This window comes from Ictidomys tridecemlineatus, chromosome 8 (assembly GCF_052094955.1).
Source record: "Ictidomys tridecemlineatus isolate mIctTri1 chromosome 8, mIctTri1.hap1, whole genome shotgun sequence".
Taxonomy (NCBI): Eukaryota; Metazoa; Chordata; class Mammalia; order Rodentia; family Sciuridae; genus Ictidomys; species Ictidomys tridecemlineatus.
In genome coordinates, this window is record NC_135484.1 from 91,155,765 (window position 1) to 91,175,316 (window position 19,552).

General features: G+C 30.7%; 1 protein-coding gene across 4 annotated transcripts in view; it reads left to right on the forward strand.

The window, feature by feature from the left end:
- The window catches only part of LOC101975864 (protein eyes shut homolog), a 481,285-nt gene that overhangs the window by 111,203 nt on the left and 350,530 nt on the right, over positions 1 to 19,552 (forward strand). The window contains exon 2 of one of the 4 annotated variants that reach the window (XM_078019822.1): positions 19,303 to 19,398. The exons of 2 other annotated variants lie outside the window; for them this stretch is intronic. The gene's annotated coding sequence lies outside the window, so the exon portion shown is untranslated. The remainder of the gene's footprint in view (positions 1 to 19,302; positions 19,399 to 19,552) is intronic. One more of the 4 variants, XM_078019821.1, reaches the window with a different exon arrangement.

The window sequence follows — 19,552 nt, forward strand, 5'->3', positions numbered from 1 at the left end:
TATCACTTCACATTTTTTTCATGAACTATAATTTTGCCTATTTGTAAATATTTTAATATGCATAGCTGATTATTTTCTTATTGTATAAATTCTCAATTTGTCTTTTATAAAATATGGATTCAGAATTAAAGATTATTAAAGCAAGTCCTAAACTCCTTTAGTCAGTCACCCTTGAAAAAATAAAAAATTGTGCTTTGTTGGAGATGAATAAATTAGTAATGATCACTCAGGGCTTTGATAAATACTGACAATACCAAACGTAATAATTTATGTGAGTGTTTGTACATTTATTTTCTCCTGTGAGCCATTTCATGTACTCATGGCATTCTTCATTTATAAAAATAATGCTTTATTCTGAACATGTATTATAAAAGTAGATGTTTTCCCCATTGGTCTTAACACTATTTAAAATTTAGAGTTTTATTAATTTAAATAGCAGCCATCCATACTTCAATCTAGTAAAAATATTCAGCAGGAGGTCTGAAAAACACACAAATATAATTTGAATAAAACTATTCAAATAAATAAAACTATTCAAACATAATTTGAATAAAACTGAAGATTACAAATCCACGTGTTTGGGGAGAAGAAAGAAATAAAAGAGTGAAATAAAATATGTAACATGTTATTACTAAAAGGACTAATGATGTGCTCATATATCCCTACAAATATGTGTTAGATGTATGTGTGTGTGTGTGTGTGTGTATGTGTATGTATTCTTTCTATGGTGCTAAATTTCTTATTTCATAATATAACAATGTACATGGCATTTGTGGGCATATGTTTGTGTATAAAAACATACATCATTTATGTTTTAGAATTCATTTTAAGTGGAATTTATTTATATATATGTGTGTGTGTGTGTGTGTGTGTACTGTTTATAATGACCATATTATAATTCCATAGCAAAGCAAGTTATGTTTATTATAGTAAGACTAGATAGATAAATGTCATAAATATTGAGAAATAGACAATGCTTTGTATTGAAAAATGGAAAATTAGTTTTCACATAGTAATTTCCTAAAGGAAGCTATTCATTTGAAGCTCTTTTATAGACAGTTCTGTAAAACTCAAAGTTAATAAGTCTTTAAATTTTTGTTGGAAAAAACTTATCAATAGAGAGATAAACAGCCCTTTATTGTATCTTATGTTTTGCAGTTTTCTCTAAAGAACCCAGCTGAAAATGAGAGATCTGCTAACCATGAAATCTGCCCACTCCAGGGCCTCTCATTTTTTAAACTATTGCCTTTTTACCTGATAATTCCATAATATGTGAGGTGGTTCTGTGCATTAAAGGTCTTCTATCACATTTAGTAACATTTTGCTACTAAATACTGGTGTCACCAACCACAACCTCCTTCCCACAGTTGTGATACCAAAAAATGTCTTTAGTCGCTTTCAAATGTCCCCTAGGGAAGCAAAGTTGTCCCTGTGGAGAACCATACATTCAATATGACTCTTTTATTTCCCAGGTGCTAGGAGTGTAATGCAAAGATATTCAATGAGTTATTAAATTATTATCCCATAGCTAATTACAGGCAGAATATTAAGGAAAGATGGCTGGGATTTCTTACCCACATTCGTTTCTTTATTTGGCATAGCTTGCTGAAATAAACCTCCTATTCACCTTTAGTATTTATCCAAGGTTAATAAGATTTCTGGCCCCATTTCCACTTTCTGCAGTCTGAAATTATATTTTTATTCTATGTAATATGTTCATAAGATATTAACAATCTGTCAAAATCTCTTTGGGCAAAATAAAATTAAATATAATATTGTCCACTTATGTAGTTTTCTGTAAGAAGAACTCCACTTGTACTTTTAAATAATTAGCTTGATTGTTTAAAGACAAGAATATTTGTGAAGTTCAATTGCATTAGTTACATCTCTGAACATACTAACAGCTTAAAGTCATTATAGCTCTGGGTTCATATCATGAATATATTAATTGTTGATTTGTCAGCAGTTGCAGTTTTCCATTTTCCTGCATAATTACTCATTTTTAAATATGAAGGGATTAGAGTAAATGGGACTCTGAAGTACTCAAGCAAATGACAACCTCAGAATTAAAGTTCTTTTCAGGCAAACACTGGTTCAGACTTAATTTATTGATTTTTTCATTTTTAAATAAATGCAACACTATAACCACATTGTCCATTAAAATAGAATCATTTATATTGAAAGAAAAATATGATTATTTTCTTACTGAAAATATAACTTAAATATATCATTAATGTAAATTACCCCAGCCATTTCATTTTTAATATTCCTTCATTGAATTGTTTTTCTGACAAATTAGATCAAATTAAAAAAATGCTAAAATAAAATAGACATGAGATTCTACTTTAAACCTGGAATATTTTAATCTTGGTTTTCTTCTAGAGAGTATGGGAAAATAGAGTGCAAAAAAAAAAAATTAGGGCAGTATGGCATAACAAAAGCATTGCTATTAGGTTAGAGACTCTAGATTCAAATAGTTTTTTTTCAATTATTTGTGCTCATGTAATTAAAATTAAACTTGAACTTTTAAAATTGTAGCATGAGAATCAAAAATAAAGTTCTCTGGTTGTAATTATATTCAAATGAAGTAGTATAGTAATGTAGCAATATCATTCACCTAGAGTAATATTAATATGTAAGATATTATTACTTTTTGGTATTGGGTATTGGAATAAGGGATGCCATACCACTTAGCTATACCCTCAGTCTTTTTTCTTTCTTCTATTTTTGAAACAAATTCTCACTAAGTAGTGGAGGATCTTGTTAAGTTGTGGAGCCTGGCCCCCAGCTTGTGATAATCCTGTCTCAGCCTTGCTAGTAACTGGAATTGTAGTTGTGTGTCACTGTGCTCAGCAGCTATTATTACTAAATCATAGGTAGGGAATGAGGGTGTCACTAATATGCAAAGAATGTGCTTAACATGCATAAGGCTCTGGGATCTATCTGCAATATATATATATGTACATATATATATATATATATATATATATATACACACACACACACACACACATACTATATATGTACTTGTATGGATATGTGTATATATATACATATATATATTTATACATATATATATATATATAATGAATTTATCCTCCAATTTACATGGTAGAAATAAATATTTTACACAATTACATATCTGAAAAAGTAAAATTATCTCTATAAAATATATCTAATTATAAAATGTCTTAGACACCATTCCCTTTTCATTCATTCCACATGAATCTTGTTTACATATAAGTCTTCCAGATGACTTTGTTATTATAGCCCAGTTATGTAAAATCTTTCTGTTAAGATATGCTGGTGAGATTTTTCTCTCACTACAGAATCATGATGTTGTGGGCATGGTGATGAGAGAATTTGTGTGTATTTGGAAAAGACAGGGAAGTATCATTTTTATTCCATTTTTCAATGACAGAAAACTGTCATTTAGTTCAGTAATTTAAAAGTAAAGACTAGTTTCACATATTTCCATGGTTCAGGTTGATATGCAAAGAGAATACAGCTAACATGAGATTTGGCCTTTATCCTTTAAAAGCTAATCTGCTTAAGCCTCTATAAATAAGACGGAAGGTGAATTTATAAATTCATTGGGCAAACTTAAAACTTAGCTTCTATTTAATAAATTCCCTGATAGTTACTATGGTGATGTCTTAATATATACCTCCGGAAGTCTGAGATAACAGAAGGTATTTACTACAAAAAAAATAACTTCACCATTACTTTTCCAACAAAATATTACTAAAAGATCAACTATTTACAGAAAGCTCTTCAAATTTGAAATCCTTTGATAAGATCACCAATGAGAAGGCTGGTTTATAAAGGGCTTTGAAATACATAGGAAATATGATGAGCTTCTGTTGTTACTGCATTAATACATAGTTTTAATTTAAAACATTTTATTCTGTTATTTCTGATGAATGACTTATATTTATGAAATTCCCTAATAAAAGCATAATATATCAAAGTATATATTAAAATTTAATAGGGGAATATAATTTCTTTTGAATATTAAAATAAATGTGGTTAATAAGAACATTCCTAAATAATCCAAATCATAGTATTAACAGGAAGCACTTAAGAGCAACGTTAAGAATTTGAAGAGATTGTTATGAAGCAACTTCTATGTTTTCCTCATTGGCACATTCTGGACTACACACACAGATACATACACACATACGTAGCATCCTTTGCATAGAAATAGTAAAAACATGGTCTAATATTTGTTTGAAAGAGTAAGATTCAACTGGCTTGTAAAACTTCTGTGGTATTATGCACTAAGGATTTCTTTCTATGTCTTTACTATGTGTTACTTTACCAATCACATATAGTTAAAATTCTTCTTGAACCAGTCCTAATTCACATGAACTTCTTATATTACTCTATACTTAATGTAAGAAGGGATGAGTGAAGCAATGGTAAATGAAATATCACTGATTAAAAACACAGTGAAGTTTCAGTGAAGTTCCACATAAATTTATAGTCCTTTTGATGTAGCCATTAATAATCTATATTAATTTCTAATTGTGTTGATAGATAATTCCTTAAGAGACCATTGTGAAAAATTCACTTTTTAAGGAGTTGAAACAAAGTACAAGAATTACTCATTGTAATTGAATAGATTAAAATACATCAAATTATATTTAACCACAAAATTCATTATGTGACATTTTAATACTTACAGTTTGAAATATTCTAATGATAATATATTATTTGAAATTCCAGCTTACCTCAGGATAAAAATGGTCTCTAGTAGCTTTATCTACATGGCACTTGAAATCTTAGGTTGAAATATTTAACACTATAAATGTATGGTAAAACCATTAGTTATATTAATGTAAAATAGTAGCTATATATTGTACAATGAAATCAAGGCTAAATTTGTATCCAATTATGTGTTACTTCATGTTGGATAGATGAGTCTCATTTAGTCTTAAATTTTGTGCAGAACTCAAACTTCTATTATCTGGTCATTGAATATTTCTTAAATGTCCCCCAAATATTTTTAACACGTCCCAGACTTGGTCTTCAGGATGGTGTTATTAAGAGGTGATGTGGATTTTTAAAAGGTGAATCCTACTTGTAGGTTATTAGTTCATGGAAATACATACCTTTGAAGGAGATTTTGGGACCCTAGTCACTTTTTTTTTTTTGTCTTTTATTGTTTGTTCTGACATATGCTCCCCACCACTTTTATCCGGGACCCTTACTAGGGGTTAGAGCCATTGGCCACCCCCAGTGTTGGACTGGAATCTCCAAAAGCATTAACATAAGCTTTTCTCTTCAAAAAAGTTAATTGTATTAGGTATTTCATGTCCAACATAATAATATTCAGATAGTATCATAGTGAAAAATATTTTTTGATCATTAGCAATTACTTCAAATAATACAATATAGAAACTATTGGCAAATTCTACCATTTCCTATTACTCTTCAGTTCCATTTTTAAAATCCTTTTTGAAGTAGACTGAAATGGACTGTAATTTTAACAAAAATAATATTTACATTTACTACTCTATATCTTATTAGTTTCTTTGTGGCTGTGTGTGTGTGTGTGTGTGTGTGTGTGTGTGTGTGTGTTTGTGCACGTGTGCTAGAGATTGAGCCCAGGTGTACTCTGGTAAGTGAATATCTCCAGCCTGTTTTATTTTATTTTGGGACAGAACATTTCTAAGTGGTCCAGACTGGCTTCAAATTTGCACCGTCCTACCTCAGCCTCATGAATAGATGGGAAAGATAAAAAGTGAAACATAAAATGCTCTGCTAAAACTTCAAAAGGAGAAAATAATGTGGAAGTGTATGGAAAATAAAGAGACACAGAGAAAAGATGCAGAGGTGGGAAAAAAGGCAGAATGGCAGAATGGCCAACATGCCACTTTTATCTATATCAATAGGTTACTTAGGTCATTGACATCATTAGTACATGTTGCTTATTGTATCATTAGGCAGGTTACAGACTTAGCAACATTATGCAGCTTATTCCTCAGTTACATATTAAGTTGCAATGTGCAATGTTAGGAGCCTTGTGTATCTCTCAAGAAAATCCTTTGTTTAAAGTCAATGTTATGTGCACAGGTTTAGGTTCAGTGAAACACTGTGGTTTTCTAACAAGAGTGTTTCTCTATTCCCAGGAGATGTGTGACTAAGATCAAGGTTGAGACTGATAAGACTCTTAACACAGAACCTCCTCATGAAGGATATTACTACAGCACCCAGGCATCCTGTGTCTTTGCAAGATGTTTCCCAGCAGTCAGGCATTCTGTGTCTTTACACAGAAAATTCCTACAAGCCAAGCATTCTGTGTGTTTGCACAGAAACTTCCTATCCACCACACATGCCACAATCATGAAATTATCAGAGACCCCAATCCCAAACACAGAACCCCAAGAGGAAAGACAAAAATTTAAGTTCAAAGGCAAAATATAGAAAATAACAACATATTTGGCAGATATTAATATATCAATGATCTAATCATAACAATTAACAAATACTATAGAGAAATTATAAAAAACAAGACTCCATTTATGTTGTTATGTTGTGTAATTCTCATTATGTATATGCATATATATATATATGTGTGTGTGTGTGTACACACACACACACACACACACACACACACACACATACAAGGGGTCAAAGCCATGTGGCTACCCAGGGTTGGACTAGAATCTCCAGAAGCTATTAGAGTTAGAGGTTCTAATATTCCTCTGTTGCAAACTGATTTATTGGGTATACAATAATTAAGGACATGGTTTCATTTAAAACCACAAAAATAAACTGGTTACAATAGACATGTATAAACAATGATAGTAAACAATAGAAGATTATTCATCTCTTTAAACTCACTTGAAACTGTTTCTAAAAAAGACCACATTCTGGACCATTAAACGCATTATAACAAATTGAAAAGAATATAAATCATACAATGTTTGCTCTGGGACCACAGTGGAATTAAACTAGAAATTAATAGAAGAATTATAATTGAAAAATTCCAAAATGCCTGAAGAAAAAAATAACACACTTTTATAAATAACACATGGATCTAAAAAGAAATTACAAATGAAGTTTAAAAATATTTTTACTTAAGTGATAATCAACATACAACCTACCAAAATTTCTGAGATGCATTGAACATAGTGATTAGAGAGAAATTTACAGCATTAAATATATATTTTAAAAGAAATATTTAAAATCAATAATATATGATTCTACCTTAGGAAACTAGAAACATGAGTTAATTAAATTCATTATATCAGGGAAAAAAAGAAAATTAAATAAAAAATCAAAGAAATTGAATAAAGAAAGATCAAGAGAAAAACGAAACCAAAAATAAACAAAAGGTGGTTCTTTGAAAAGATCAACAACATCTATTAGCTTCTCACCAAGATAACTAAGAAAACAAAAGTGAAAATGTAGATTACTAATATAAGAAATAAAAGAAGGGACATTACTATAATTTCCATGGAAATTATAAGGTTGTTAATGTAGTCATGTGAACAACTCAATTTCCACCAAATTTAGAGCTCTTTGAAATAGATCAAGAAATAGAAAATTATACAGGAGGTAACTTAAGTCCAAATAGGCAAATACACACACACATACACATGCATATATATGCATATATACATGTTTATATATACAATATATATTTATTGAATCAATAATTAATAAACTTCTAAAACAGAAACTACCAGACCAAAATAAGTAGGTCAATGAATTTAACCAAATGTTGAAGGAAGAAATTGTACCAGCTGTCTACAATCTTTTGCAAAAGATAAAAACAGAGGGAATACATGATAACTCATGTCATGAAATAATACCTCATATCCAAATCAGACAAATGGTGCAGAACAACATTTCACATACACATAGGTGCAAGTGTCCTCAAAATTTACCAAATTCAATCAAATAATGAATACAAACAATTATACACCCCAGCTAAATGGGACTTATCCTAACTACACATAGCTGTATCATGGTTTGAAAATCACTTTGTGTAATACATCATATTAACAGACTTAACAGACTAATGAAGAAAATTACATGATCCTATGAGTAGACAGAGAAAATATCATTTTAGAAAATCCAACACTCATTCATGAAATAAATTTTCCAACAAATTGTGAACCTTTTTTAACTTGATTTTTAAGAATCTGCAAAAGAACATTTAAACATAGCTAAAATTACTATTCCATTTGATGTTGAGAAACAAGAAGCTTTCCTGAGAAGATCTGGAACAAGACAAGGATGTCCCCTCTCACTGCTACTTTTTAACATTGTATTGCATGTCCTTGCCAATATAATAAAATAAGAATAAGAAATAAAAGGTACACATGCAAGGAAGAAGAAATAAAACTGTATGTTCTTTTAAAAATGCATATTATTAATAAATAATTATAGCAAAGTTGCAGGATATAAGATGAATATACAAAAGTTACATTTTTCTCCCTTAAGAAAGTATCAATTGAAATTTAATTCAGTGTACTTCAATTTAAAATAGTAGCAATTTTATTAGCACTGCAAAAGTGAAATTCAATGATATATTTAACAAAATGTATATATATTCCATTTGGAAAAAACTACAAAAGATTGATGAAAGAAATCAAAGTACATAATGGAGAAATATTTTGAGTTCATGGGCAGGAAGGGTCAATATTGTCAAGTTATGTCTTTCAGACATGACGAAATACCTGTCAAAATGCCAGGCGTGTATTTTATTGATGTTGACAAACTGGTACTAAATTTATATAGGAAAGGAAGAGACCGAGATTAGCTCTCTCAATATTGAAGGGAGAACAAATGTTAAAGAAACGATACTCTTAAAATTCAGGGGTATCTCTAAAACTGTGATAATGAGGCAGTTCTATATTGGTAAAAGTAGACTCAAATTGGTTAATGGAAAATAATTGAGTGCCTAGAATTAGAAAAACACTAGAACAGTCTTTGATAAAGGAGCAAAGATAGTCTCTAAGCAAATAGTTTTAGAATAACCGGGCATCTACATGATAAAATCAATCCAGATATTTAATCCTTGACAAAAATTAATAAGAAATGGCTTATAGACAAAAATGTAATGTGAAAACATATAAAATTACAAGAAGAAAACATGAGAAAATCTATTTGACCTCAGGTATGACTTTTTAGATGCAATGTGAAAGGTAGTATCTATAAGAAATAATTTATAAGCTGGACTTCTTTAAAATTAAAACTTGTGATATATGAAAGATGATATACAGAGAATAAGAATAAAAGGGATATTGGAAGAAAATATTTGCAAAGATACATACAATAAGGACTTCAACCTAAAATATATAAAAGACCATTAAAACTTAACAGTGAGAAAATAAACAATGGATTTTAAAATGGGCCAAAAATGTGAGAAAAAAAATCACTGTAGAAAACATACAGGTAGGAAATAAAATATGAAACATATTTTCATAAATAGATGAATGATGTTCAACATTAGTGATCATTAGGGAATTGCAAATTGACATAACAATGAGATGCCACTACACACATATTCAAATGCCCCAAATCTAATATATTGACCACAGCAAGTGCTGGTGAGGATGTAGAGGAACAAAAACTCTCATGCACTGCTGGTAGAAATGCAGAATTGTCCAATCACCTTGGAAAACATTTAAGCAATTTCTACCAGTGCTAAACATACTCTTACAAAATGCTCGAACAATTATACTTTTTGGTATTTACCTAAAAACCTGCACATGAATGACTCTAACAGCTTTATTTATAATTACTGAACTCTGGAAAACACCAAAATGGCCTTAGGCTCAAATAAACTTTAGTATGTCAGGACAAGGGGCTATTTAGAGCTTATAAGAAAGGAGTTATCAATTCATGAAACAACATGGAGAAATTTTATGGCACTGATTGTTGGATATTTGGAATTTTTAGTTTATAATTAATGTGTAACTTGTCTTTCTCTTGCTATAGAAAGTTAAAATGTCATATACTGCTATGAACAGTTAAGCTAACTATTGAGGAAAAATACCAAGAAACACAGAAAATACCAATACACACAAAAAGTACCTAAACACAGAAAATAAGTGCATCATGTAGCAAACTTACTGAGTGGAAATACCAGCATTTCAAATATTGAACTGCTATAAGTGAAAGCAATGAAATTTTCAAAATATTATAAATTATTATAGTAAAATATCCTTCAAATTCATATGGGTCACCTGGCATATTCTTTAATCAAGAGTTAATTAATGTGTGGAAGTATATATTTCTAGAATCAAATGTTGATTAATCAGATAGAATGAACATTCCTGTTTGTAAAAAATGAGGACACATGATTTTTCAGGCCCCAAATATTTTCCTTTGTATTAAAGTTGTTACTACTGCCAGTACAAAAACCATAAATCACCAAAAATGTTAAATATTGTCAGTGTTTAGAACCTAATAGGCCACAGTGCCAACCATAACAAATGGCAAATGCAGACTATTTTTTTGTCAGAAAATTTTATTTTGATAATTACTTATTTTTTAAAATATTACATATAACCTTATCCTGCTAAACTTATATTTTCCATAAAGTCCTATTAACTGCTTCTTATATTTTATTGGAAAATGAAGATTCAATCTTATTTGCAAATTATTGTCTAATTATTGAATTTCACACTGTAAAAATCACCTTGGTACTTGCTCATTTTTAATATCAAAAGATTTATAGTATTATTTAAATATTTTAACTAAAAACCAAACTAAAGATGCATGTATTGTTATCTAAATAAAGTAGTGGTTTAAAATGTTATTCAAATCAAGATCATTTTAAGGAAAATTCCTCAGATATTATGCCTTTTCATAATATAATTTAAGGAAAACATCAACTCTCCTCTCAAAATCCCTGATTAGCTGCATCCTGATAACTTAAGCCTTTTTACATTAGACTATTCGACATTTTATAATACTTATGACCCATTAGAGATTTTAAGTTTAATAATATTATTATCCTTGGATTACTTCCATACTTGTTAAAATGTGCACAATGGGATAATGATTGTTACATAATGATGGAATTTGGCTCATTTAAGAACAAGTGAAAAAGCAGAACAATTTTTTTAAGTAGGAAATGTAACTGATTAGGAATAAAGTAATTACCATATGTGATTTCTTCCTGAATTTTAAAAATAATTGCTTGAGTTTTATTGCTTATCATTAATTTTATAAATGACATTAAGATCCTAAAAAATAACAACACAGGTTTCAAAGGTAACATTTAATTATAATATTTCTCACTGGAATTTATGCTGAAGTAGCTGCCACCAAATTGATACACAAAATGTAGTGAAGGGAGAATCTGATATTTCAATAAATTTAAAATCTAAGGACACCTATTTGATAACTGAGGGAGTAGTATTTTCATAGAGCAAAGGAATTAGTGCCTCAAATGAAAATTTAACTTTCCAATATAAAATATAGACATTGTTTTGAATCCCAATCAATGGGTGTTTGAAAATAGTTTATTCCCATTTTTACTAATAAAATATATTTAATTAAAGCATTTTAATATGTTTAATATGCATATAACACTTTTTTTCAATAAGGTGTACTACTGTGCTCTACTAATGTAATATTATATTTAATTTTAAAACTTTTTGGCACTTGAATATTTAAATAGTATTTTCTGTTTTGAAGGTACTGTTCTACCTTAAAACTCCAATATCGTGTTTTATTAGAGATTTTATTTAGTCTTCACTTTAGTGGCTTCTATAGTTAGGGTCTTGTTTTACACATGTATTTCATTGTTCCTTTTCCCAAAGATATCTCATGTCCTCATGGCAAGGTTGCTCCATTTATATTGAAGATAAATGAGCTCATCACCTATATACTTGAGGTGGCTGAGTTCTGTCTCTAACAGGCCCCATGGGTCTTACATGTACCAAGCATCTCCCATAGGGACTGATTGCCCAGAGAATTTCAGATATGTAGTCCTATTAACCTTACATGAAGGCCATGTCACATAACTTTTTTTGGCCCTGGGAGTCCTGCATCCACTACACTTTCTGTCATCTGGGTCCAAGAGAAATAGATGCTTCTATACCTTTTGAAAAAACAGAAAGTCAAGGACAAGTTCTTTGTCCATTCTTGCTAGTCACACTACCTCTGTTCATTGCTCTTGGTGGAACAGGAGAAAAATTTAGAAAATACATTGGCTATGAAGATATTCACCCAGAGCACTTTTTAACACTCTTTCTTCTTGGAAGATAGTTGAAAACTTTTAAGTAAAACATAAAAGACATGGGACTGGAACTGATTTTAAAAAGATAGTTATGGAAGCTTTTACTTTATCCTTTGTGCTATTGCTGTCGTATCTTTTATTTTGGTTTCAGTAAAAATTCCCAACATACAATATCCTTATTTGTGAATAAAAAAGTTGGTGGCAATGGCACACTTAAGGAAATACTCCACTCTCTCAGGCATAAGCATATGTAGAGTACACACCCTTATACAAGAGTAAGGTACTAAGACTGCAAAGTTTCAGTGGAGTCACATACAAAGACCATTGCACATTCATGAGACTGAGAGTAAGCATTTCCTCAAAATTTTTATTCTGATTTCCTCTCCTTTGTCAGTAAAATCTTGTCTCTACTTAACAGGTTCAATCTTTCCTGTAACTTCTTGTAACTTTTGAATATACATCGAATAACTATTTAAATTCCTTTAAGTATTAATTCTTCCATCTGTATTTCTCTTTGGTTTCCATACGTGGGTTTTCTTTATATTATAGGTCATATTTTACTACTTTTTTACATATCTGTTACTATTGATCAAACTCTGGGCATTGTCAATTTTACTTTGGTGGGTAATGGACTTTTTGTATACATGTACATATTGCAAGATTTGTCTGAGGTACAGGTAAGTTAGTGGAAACATTTGATTTCCTCAAAAATCACTTTTAAAATGTTTTACTTGGGACCAGATTAGTGGTTGAGATTGCCCATCAAAAAGTGCCATGACTCTCAAATGGGAAATAACAGAGAGGCACCATGAACCCATGTGCATGTTTATTCATACATTTACAAACAAATATATGTAACTGTGTCTTCAAATACTGTCTTCCTGTCAATGATGCAAAGTTACTCAATTTCTTCAGAACATAATATAATAAAATCTTCAGCTTACTTTTGTTGCTTCAATCATACTTTCCTCCTTCACTATAAATTCTTCTGTTATACTTTATAGAATTTTCTTTCTTTTTTTTTTTAAAGAGAGAGTGAGAGAGGAGAGAGAGAGAGAGAATTTTTAATATTTATTTTTTTTAGTTCTCGGCGGACACAACATCTTTGTTGGTATGTGGTGCTGAGGATCGAACCCGGGCCGCACGCATGCCAGGCGAGCGCGCTACCGCTTGAGCCACATCCCCAGCCCCGAATTTTATTTCTTAATAATGTTCATGTTTTGGAAATTTTGAAAAATATTTTAAAAATATGATCCTAAAATCATAAACTTTAAGAAAATCATAAATCTGGCTTTAAAACCTCAAATGTTCTTTGAAAAACACTATGGCTAAAATAAAAAAAGGAAGCTAAGAACTGGGGTAATATATTTGCAGAAATTATCTCAGAATTTATCTTATATCCAAATGCAAAGCTAAAAAAACTTGCATTTTCTGTCCTTTTACGCATTGATATCAATTTGCCTGAAAGCTGTACTTGTTAGTAACACTATTCTAAAGGCATGAATTACTAAAAGTTCTATTCAAAGCAAAGCTACAAAATAAGCCAATATACAGCTGTACATAAAACCAGTAGAACTCTAAATCTAGGGGATGAACATAAAGACTTGTTAATTAAAGGCCAGTTTTGCTGATGTAGTATCTCTAGACTATTAATGTACTTTGAATACCACTTATCTCACAAAAGAAAAATAATTTCTTCTATTTATTATGCTAATTAAGAACTGATGTTTAATAAAACCAAATATAGCCAAAGAATTTGTTATAATCTTCTTTGGATTATGGATTTTCAATTTGAGTTTTTAAAATGCTATTTTAAATCCAATCAAGCTTGGACTTTCTATTCTTAATTATAGTACTATCATATAATGTAGAGTAAAATTCTTTCTCACCCACCTGTCACTCACACATACACACACACAACCACATATTACTGTTTGTCTATTCTGTAGAAATTTTAATCAAATCAAAGGCAATGTAGACATCGTGGTGATAGATATTGTGTCTAAAGATTAATATTTCACCTTCCCTAACCTATGGTAACTCACATTCTAATAAAGCAAACAATACAATTTAAGAATTGTCACTATTCTCTGTCAGTGTGTGAGTGTAGTTGTGTTTTTTTTCTAAACGATAAAAAAGAATTGACACCATTTGCAAATACTTATGTGCAAATTGTCCTTCTTGATAAAGTCCATTTGTAACTCCAAATTAGTATTTTGGGTATTTTCGTGGTCATTCATAGAATTGTGCAGAGAAGGAAAAATTTGAGTCTCCCTAAAATGCTCATTTCAGCTGAGATCAAACAAGGTGATGCTCTATCTTCTTGTTTCAGCTCTCATACTGAGATGAACAAATGAACAGAGGGTAGACATAGTAGAGTGCAGCACAAGGTAAGAAGTTTTAGGTCTGGAGTAGCTAGACAGGATTTGAATCCCAAATCTGGCATCAGTATTAGGGTGACCTCATGCAAGTCACATGACACTCTCTTTTGTACAATAATGAAAATGAAATCTAACATTATGAGTTGTTAGTATTTATAATCTATGTAAGATACACATGCAGACACAAACACATACACACACATAAGCACACACACATATGCACACACACACAATCATGTGAAGCATAAAAGAATGGATTATAAAAGGGTGCAGCAGCCAATGGTATATGTCTGTAATCCCAGCTATGCAGAAAACTAAGGCTGGAGGATGGCAAGTTTGAGACCAACCTGGGCAACTGAGTAAGATCTTGTCTCATGATAAAATTTTAAGAAAGGTCTGTGGATACAGGTCAATGGTTATGCACTTGCCCATCTTGCAGAAGGCCCTGGGTTCAATTCCTAAGACCACAAGAAAAAAATAATATATTGTATATGTGTCATGGAATATTTAAAATAGATTGTCTTTGGCATAAAATTCTTTTAGAATACAAAAAAAAAAGAAAAGAAAAGAAAAGAAAAGAAAAGTACAAAGCATATCTAAAAACTCTTCTATTACTTTCTGGCAATTAATGAAGATATTCATATTGAAAAATAGTCACTTCTCTATATTTTCAGAGCTTTAGTTGGAGGTAGCAGTCTGAACAATAAAAAGAAAGGGGGGAACAAAACTAAACCCTTCTCTTTCTTCTTACTTTTTAGCTTCCATTTCTAAATACATTAAAGAAAAGGGCTCCATCTCTGTTTATCTTCAAAGTTAATGGCTATTACTTGTTGACAGTTTTAACAGATTCACTTAGAAGAACCTGACTGGACTGCTCTGTGACAGTGCCAGTGGGTGTTCCCATTCCCACCTCAAGCAATCTATAAACCCAGCAGGAGAGGCCATGATAAAATCAGTTGTGAAACTCATACAATGGGTGAAATAGGTAGTAAGTCTGCATTTTTCATGAATTATGAGGGGGAAAGTGGCACAGCAGTTAATCACAGCATGATAACTTTAAAATGAGTTGCTGATGAGTTCCTAAAAAAGGTCCTGGCAAGTCATTGAGGAGTATGGAGAAACTGTTGGCAAAGTATAATTGGGCATGTTTTCTGGAGAGGCCATTTATAAAGATAATGCCAATTCATTCCCACTCTTAAGAAAAGTCTGAATTTCTCTCTTTGTTAACTTCATTTAGTTGGTAGGAAAGCATTCAATAATTTCAACTGCAAAGGCAGAGTTGGAGAAGAGAATCTACCCCGTGAGTCCCTTTTAACCTTTTCCTGGAGGAAAGAAACCAATTCCTGGGTGTGTCTTTTTGTTTTTGTTTCTTGTGTTTTCTTTTTTGTTTGTTGACAGTCTAAATCCCTGGAGACATTGGGGGTGGAATAGTATTCCACCACTAGAATACCTGAATCTTTCTTCAGTTTTTGACTACCTGTGTTCTCCCAACATTTTTGTCATCCCACACCAATTTCAAATATTTTGAATTTACACATTTGTCTCTTCAATTCTTCTTAATTTTGTATTCTTGAGATGGATCATGAGTCACCTATGCCAAGCTTAAGAAAAGTGATTCACAATTAGAAAAGACAAAAACAAAAAACTATTCCTCATCCTCCTCTGAGAAAGCAAAATGAGTGAGTCGCTTTTAAAACAGAAGCAGTTTGGAAGATGTGACCACGTAAAAATCAGCCAGCCTAATTTTGTCATAAAGGGGAATTGCATGGAAATGGAGGGAGACCCTCATGGTTATACAAAAGTACATATAAGAGGTTGTGAGAGGAATGGGAAAATAAACAAGGAGAGAAATGAATTACAGTAGATGGGGTAGAGAGAGAAGATGGGAGGGGAGGGGAGGGGGGATAGTAGAGGATAGGAAAGGTAGCAGAATACAACAGTTACTAGTATGGCATTATGTAAAAATGTGGATGTGTAACCGATGTGATTCTGCAATCTGTATTTGGGGTAAAAATGGGAGTTCATAACTAAAAAAAAAACCATTTATATCTTCTTTTAAAATTTGTCTTTCCACATTATTCTGGGTTCCAAAATTATGAATAAAATATGCAAAAAAAAGAAATAAAAATAAAAATAAAAATCTTGCTCAATTGTTTTGTTATCTTTGGTTTCTGTTTTGTTTTGTTTGTTTTTTACCAGTATAACTTTAAAAGTTAACATTTGTGAAATTTTACTTAACTCATTAATTAACTAGGAATACAAATTGGTAGTTTCAAGGTTTGAAGACCCAAGAATCTATAGCCAGATGCAAAATGAGTATTAGAATATGATATCTTTGTTTGATAAGCCCCACATAATAATGAACTCTCTGGAGTGCTATCTTTTTACTCATGTAACTCATGTAAATTGTCCCTAAACTAAAGTTAACATGTAAAATCACTAAATCTAAGGTTTTCATTGATAGTGAAAGTACATCTCCTGAAAACTTGACTGCTCCTTGTTGGGCTTCACAATGATTCTCCTGGGAATTGTAGGCCATTCAGTCTTCCTCTGGCTTTGTATTAATGCTGGACACTTTTTATTAATAGTTACAACCTTTTTCATACTAAGTTTAGATAAGATATTGACCAATACATATGCATTTATTTGAGAGAAATTACATTGTAATTTAAAAGATCTATACTTCTATTTCCTTACTACACAAATAAAAATGAACTGTATCATTTCATTTGGCTCACCACATTAGGACATGTGTATAAAGTATTCTTTAACCTCTTTCTGTAGCAAACTATCTTACATTGATAAAAGGAAATAGCAGTACAAAATTGTAATTTTGTACTCTCTGTTCATTCCTATCCTAACTCTTGGGTATGATCTTTTAATGTATGAAATCACATAACTTTTGAGAAGAAATCTCAAGTCATTATGTATAATTTTCTTACTTTTCAGATGATAAAATTTAGGCTACAATTGTTAAAGTAATTTCTTAAGGTCACAGAGTTAGTCTAAGTGACATTATGACCAATATCTGGGGTTCACTTTCAGAACAGTCTTTCTACCATGCCCAACTTGAACATGATTCAAAGCTTTAGGTGTCACACATCAGTTAACTCAATTTTATATTCCCCATGTACAAGGACATCGTGGGCAACAATTTGAAAGAAGGATTTCTTTGGATAAAAATAACTTCACAAATAAATTTTGAGATAGTCTTAATCTTGTTATATGTTTCAAAAGAGAGAGTATATTGTGTAATTTGTTCAAATTGAGTGTTTTTTATAATGAATAATTTTGATCAATATAAAATTTAGATAAATATCAAATTTAATAAAAAATTTAAATCTAAGACAGTTTTAAAATCATTTTTCTTCTGTGTTCTATAACCATACAATTAATTGACAAATAAATACTTATTGGATATTCCATTGAGTATTGAGGTATAAAATAATTTTCAATTAGGTTTAGAATAACATTTTGATTCAATTTTTGGCATTGGTAAAATTGGCACGGAATTACCGATACCAATTGCACTGCATGAAAGACAATATTTAATGTAGGAAGGAATATAGAATAATTCAGGAACCTGGAGACAAAATTCAAGTCTGTCTCACAAGCTGCAGCTTCTTATATAAATGTTTGGATATGTTACTCATATTCTCCAGACCATAATTTCTTTATCGAGAAAATGAAGAAGGTGTACAAAAGGATATCTAAGTTTTTCTAGAACCAACATTGTATGAATGCCATAAGTATTGCTGAAAGAGTCCTACTATATGGTTCACTTGCTTAGAACTTATTCAGGCAAAAAAAGCATCACCATTTTATTAAACTTGATGAAGCATCAATGATCGGCATCAGCTTCAAACCACCCACAGATATTATAATTGCCTTGGCAGTCTTAGCCAATTAATATCACATTTTTACAAAATTAAAGTATTTAAACTGTACTTCATGCAGAGGACTGTTAAAATCACAGCACATTTTATTTTTAACAGTTACCATAGGAAACTTTACAACTCACTATAGAAAGGAGTAACTTAATTAACAAAGTATTTATTCCATCTCATTTTAGACAGGCAAATTACACGTAAGTCATATCAACTGAGGACATTTTGTCTCCTTTAAATTTAAAATAAAATTTATTCAAATTTTCATTATCATATGTTTGGAAATTCAAAACCCTGATTAACTCTCTCTATAGTTATGTTATAGGAATGTGAGGTGACATGGTAGATACAGTTCATGATTCTTATGAGTTTAGAATATTTCTAATATATCAGTTCTTTCTATTTATCCTAGTTCTATCTCATTCTTTCCATTCTTCTCTTGAATAAACTATAAATTTAGATCAATAATATGGGAATGATGGAAGCGCACTATAAATAGTTACAGGTGTGAGCATTAAAACCTATTAACTCTTTCTCTTTATTGTCTTTAGCTCTGAACCACCAATGGAAGATTTTTACTCCATGACTTATTGCTGAGCTGCCTCAGTAATTTGATATTTTCTCCTCTTTAACTACTTTATTTTCACATATACTGCTCATTTTCTATTTTCACTGAGGGCATTTTACAAAGACAAAGTGTTAAATTATCTCTTGAAAACAGTTTCCTAAAGAGAAATTACAGAGATCGAGTAGTAAACAGGATTCACTCTCTACTAAAACTACATGCTATCTAAATGTATATTTATTTATTTATATTTTATAAAAGGGTGGAATATTATTGAGAAAAATGTAGAAAGAAGAAAATTGCAATGAGAAAATGAAGCAAGAACACTAAGAAAATGTGAGTTCTTTTGTGCATTTAGTAAGTATAACATTTTTATAAGAATTCTAGAAAATTACTTTCTGTTCAAAATGCAATGAATATTATATAAATTGTCTTACTAATGCCAAATAAGTAATATTTATTGTATGAAGAGGACTTTTAAAATCATAAGAACATGTATTTTAGCTGTTTT